Below are 5,980 nucleotides of genomic sequence, written 5' to 3' on the forward strand. Positions count from 1 at the left end.
TTATACTGTTGTAGCCTTTATAATTTTCTCTTTCTGCTATTCTCTAATATTCACTTACATTTTCATTCCAATTCACATTTCTTCCTTATTTTTCACACTTGGATATGATACAATTCATTACATATATACCAATCCAATTATACAAATTACAAAGTCAGCCACAATATAAGTTAACACAAATATTATAAAGTTGGCCAACATGAAGACATTTGAGTTCTGAAGACTGACTTGGTAAGGTTCTGATACTCGACATAGAAGCTCAGTCCATACTGATCACTTCCAAGTAGTCTTGAACTTAGTCTTCACTAGTGAATTAGTAGATACTGTGAAACTCATCATATAAACTAAGTCTCTTGATTTACATTGTATGACTCAAGAAACAGTATCATTTTGAGCTTGGTATAAATTGAGTCTCTTAGTTAACACTAAGTGGCTCGATTAACACCGGACTCACATCACATACACTGCAAACTCGGTAAACACTACACATCTCATCTTACACTAGTAAACTTGGCATGAACTAAGATGCACGGTTTACACTACTAGTCTTAACTATAGCTGTAACTGCTCGGTAACCACTAAGATTTGTCCAAAGGACTTGGTAGCAACTGTAGAACTTGGTGACAACTAAAATACTTGGCAAACACTGATAGTTATACAAAGATCTTGATAGCTATATATAATATAAATAAGTGTGTGTCACTAACAACAAAATTGATTGATATGTCAACATATATGTACTTCATAGACTCCTACCAAGGTCAACATTCTTAATTGGATACTTTTTTTTAGTGGATCATTTTGTGTGTACCATCCCCAACAGGGTTTTCCCTTGGCTAGGGTTTCCTTAGTTAACAAAATATGGTGTTATGAGTTCTCTTTATGTATGGTTATTATTAATATTCAATGTTGTTGGTTTATATTCTTATGCATGTTATAAAGTAATTAACAATATTTAGTTGTGGGAAAATTTTTGTAGAATACTAATTCAACCCCCTCTCAGTATTACCTATTTCTAACATTCTCCCCCTTAGGTTATGATCTCTTATTTTAGGTTTAGTCTTCTTCCAACTATATCTCTTTAGTAACTTTTACTCTTCAATAAGTGCACTCACACTTTAGGTAACCTCTCTTTAGTTATTCTCTCATTTTTACTATTTTCTCTCCTCACTTTTGACTATAATTTCACCCTTTGACAACAATTCCAAAGGTCATTATAAAATTTCATCATGAAACTTATAAAACCTTGTAATTATCCTTGTACCTTGCATGTACTAATTACATCAGTTTCATCACACTCAACTTGACAACTTCAAAAATGCTCCTGAAGTGTGAACACTTCTGCATCAACTCCATAAATAAATTACAATTCATCCATGAATAATTGCATCACACCTCTTCACCTAGTGAATTTGGATAGGGGTAGGACCCCTAGTTTACCTCTTAGATACTCAAAGACATCCTTAGGTACTGACTTGTTAAATATGTCATCAACTTATTCCTTATACTTTATATATTAAAGTGTCACTTGTTTCTCTTGTGCTTGCTCTCTCAAATAATAATATTTGATTGATATGTGCTTTATTTTTACATACATTACTAGATATTTTGAAATATTTATGGCACTTGTATTATCATAGTAAATAGTAATAGGTTGTGTTATCTCTTCTTGTGTTCCTTCCAACAATTTCTTAATCTATACAACATTTGAACAATTTATTGCAACAACAACATATTCAACTTCAACAGTAGATTGTGAAATACAACTTTGTTTCTTGCTTATCCATGTAATCAACCTTTCTCCTTAAAAGAAAGATCCACCACTTGTGCTTTTCCTATCATCATATTTCCAACCCAATCAACATAAGTGTAGACTTTGGGATTAAATTCATCCTCTTTTTTATACATAGGCCATAATCTTTAGTTCCCTTAATGTATCTGAATATCCTTCTCACAATAGTCATATGAATATCCTTTGGATTAGATGAAAACCTTGCAAAATTTCCAACAACAACTGCAATGTCTGGTCTATTGTGTACAACATACTATAAGTTTCTAATCATAGATCTATATAGTGTTTGATTAACCTCACCAGTAGTGTCTTCTTTTGATAGTTTTAGTCTAGTCACCATAAGTGTACCATCTGGTTTTCACTTATCCATCCCAAATGTCTTCAAGATTTCCTTCACACACTTAGACTAAGTAACATATATATCTTTCAACGTTTGATGAATTTGTAATCCAATGAATTTTTTTATCTCACCAAACATAGACATCTCAAATTTAGTACTAATTTGTTTAGCAAATGCCTTATGCAACATATCATTTCCTCCAAATATTATATCATCAAAAAATATCTCAACAATCAACACCATATCTTCAACATAATTTTTCAAATATAGATTACTATTTTCACTTGTTTTATAAAATCTAATATTAATTAAATAAGAGTGTAATCTTTCATACCATGCTCTAGGGACTTGTTTTGGTCCATACAACACTTTGTCAACTTGCAAACCATGCTCTTTTTTTAAGGTTCAGTGAATACTTCATGTTGTTTAATATATATTTCTCTTCAAGTATGTCATACTAAAATACATATTTGACATTCATTCAATATATTTTGAACTTCTTGTATGTACCATAGACCAATAGTGTTCTTACTCCGTCCAATCTTTCCACATGTGTAAAAGTTTCACTATAATCAATCCCTTCATTTTGTGCATAACCTCTAAAAACTAATCTTGTCATGTTTCTTACTAATTCTCCATTCTCATTCAACTTGTTTATGAAAATAAACTTGGTTCCAATAGCATTTTTATCAGTAGGTGTCGATACTAGTGTCCAGGTATTTTTCTTCTCAATCTGATCAATCTCACCATTCATAAAAACAACCCAACATTCATCATCCAATGAAATTTTTACTATTCTAGGTTCAAAATCATCTATTAAACATGTACTTTCTCTTATATTTCTTCTCATTTGTACTCTTGCACTAAATCTATCTCCAATTATTTATTTTGGTGAATGATTCTTCCTCACACACTTGGCCAATATATGTTTAGTTCTTCAATTTTCAACATTTCCTTCACTCAGTAGAGGTTCAACTTCCTACCCAATTGATACTATCTAATGCTTGGGTGTAACTATTATAGGAAGTCTATTGGGAAACTAAAATACTGAGGGGGGGGGGGGGGGGGGGGGTGGTGAATGATGATCCATAATTTTTTTTTACCTTCTAAACAATTATCAAACTTGTAAATTTCATCATTAACCCTTATATCATCAATATCACAAATCACATAAACATATATTACAATGATGTTATAGATCTAATCTACTAATCACAACCATAAACAGATTTGGTTACCTAGAAACCCTCTAAGGTGAAGGTAAAACTAGGGTGTGCATGAGACCCATAAATCTTCACTACTTTAGTAACAAAATTATCTTGTTATAGTTACAATTTTGATTAGTTCTGATGATCTACCCTATGAGAGGTTTTCCCTTTTAAGAGACTACAAGAATTATTTAGTCTACCTTGATTAAATGTTTTAAAATTATAAAAAAGTAAGCACTCTATTATGATATTTGCATAGGCCTATTAGGATCACTCTATTAAGAGTTTTACCCTGATTCACTCTACTAAAATGTATTAGTACCTGATCCTTCAATTAGAACTATAATGCTTGATTATAGATCTCCTCTTTCCACTGTCTAATCCTTCTTTTATCTTATATATCTTTTTTCTACACTTCACTACTCTACTTTGTTACTCTACCTTACTTTACCTTCAAACTCTACTTAGGCATCCAAACTTTTCTTCTTGTGCATACACCCTTCTCATAGTGAAATTAGGGTTTGGGTCCTCCATATATAACCAACTAGAGAAGGTTTTAAATCAAGATCAATGATCTTGATTTCTCCCTTTTACCACTTAAACCTTCCATTTTTCTAATTGGTTAAAACACCTTGCATAGGGATTAATGATACAGCTCATAATGCATAATCAACTCCTTAAATTATTCATCAATCATTAAAACATGCAACAAGTTGGCCAAAAAATATTTAGCTTAGTATTTGTGCAATTCCAAATTGATATATCAAAACTAGTTCACTCAGCACAGGAACACTCTAATGCTCAATCATTACTAGTTCTTCATGCTAGCCCTCGACTTCTAAATGCTCAACATTCACTGGATAACTTGGCATGAACTATCTCTTTGTTGCTCAACACAAACTTACTTTTGTCTTACTTGACATGAATAGGAGCACTTGATGAGAATAGAATTTCTCAGCAATAATGATTTCTTCACCTTAAATAAAATATAAACAATTCTAAATACATTTCTCAACCTTAGTAGGATGTCTCAGTCATAGTGATGACCAACCAATGCAACCAAATAAATGACTAAGAGTTTGACACAAAAAGACAACGAACTATAGGGATAAGAAATCTCCCCCTTTAACATTAGTGGCAAAATTTTTTTGTCATGATTCAACATTATATCCCCAAATTGAAAAATAGTACTCCCCCTTAGACTATCACTTGGTCTTCGTAAAGACTTCAAAATATACAACATATATACATGACTTTTACATACTCTGACTGCAAAAAAAATGTTCAAATAATAATATGTGTATTCATATCTCCATATATATTTCCCCCATACATATATATTCCCTCTTTTTTTTCACTTATGGTTGATGGGGTGTAGGGATCAAACTATACTTATCCAAAAATGGTTTATGAAGTTGGATTATCATGACTAGGGCATGATCCTAACCATTTCTGACTAATTCTAACAACTAGATCAATTAATCTTTCAGCCATTGACAGATTTGGATCTCTTTGTGCTACCTCCTTGGATGTTATTAGATCTCTCTACATAACCTCTAAATGAGGTAAAAAAAATTGTCTGAATAGAGATAAGCTTAACCCTTATTCTTCCATCATTGGCCACTAGCTTGACTAGTCTACCTTGGGCAGCTATTAATTTAGTGAAATAATTTAAACTAAAACTGGGGTCCATGTTTAATGAATGTGTTGATTCTTACAAATCTTCTTGTTTCCTAACAATTAAACCTTGATTCTCCTTTGTAAAGAATTCAACATCATACAAATGTTTGTACAAAGAAACAATGTTCTTTAGAACATCTTCTATAGTATTTATTAAAGTTGACAAATATACTTGCCTTATTGCAACTTTATTGGAGATCTTTCAATGGATTTATTTTCAAAATTTATGGAACTCCACTTCATCATCTTTTCATTTGCATCCACATCATCTTTATTGATCTTCTCCACAATATGAACTAATTGAGCTATTACTGGAGCATTTTCTTCAAAATTTTCCACATCAAATGCTTCAAGGAAAATATCCTTTATCTCCTATAGATTTTTCCTTTGTTGTTTCTCTTTCCTCATTTCTTCCTATTTAGTCTTTCTTGCCACCATATCTTCCAAAAATTGCATTTGTTTAAATGTTAGATTGTTGGTGTCAAATTTGTGTATGACAATGACATCATCTAAGGTGATTGGCTTTCCTAGTGACCTTGCTTTCTTCTTTGGAGTGCTACTACTCAATAGTGCTAGCTGAAGTGAGTGTGATGAAACAACAACACTCAGTCTCTGTGGCTCTCTTTCTCCACTAGCATCTACACTTGCTGAGACTAACTCCTAAGTCACAATCACCTATTTTTTAGGTGTATTACCTTCTTTAGTCTCAGGCTGTGTAGAGAGTTCTACACTCAACCTTGTCTTTCTTTCTTTCTTTCTTCTCGCTTCTTACCTTGTACCACAATCATTATAACACTTGCTTGATTTCTCTCCTTACTTCCCTCTATAAGAGGTCCTCAAACTAGTGCTTGGATATCATTAATAGTAGAATTATCTACTTGTTCAATTTGTTCATTATTTTGACCCTCTATGGTCTAATCAACCTTAATAGACTCTTCACCTTTCTTCTCTTCAATTTCC

Source organism: Cupressus sempervirens, chromosome 6 (genome assembly GCF_028749045.1).
Source record: "Cupressus sempervirens isolate cs-2001-9-10 chromosome 6, ASM2874904v1, whole genome shotgun sequence".
In the NCBI taxonomy this organism is placed as follows: domain Eukaryota; kingdom Viridiplantae; phylum Streptophyta; class Pinopsida; order Cupressales; family Cupressaceae; genus Cupressus; species Cupressus sempervirens.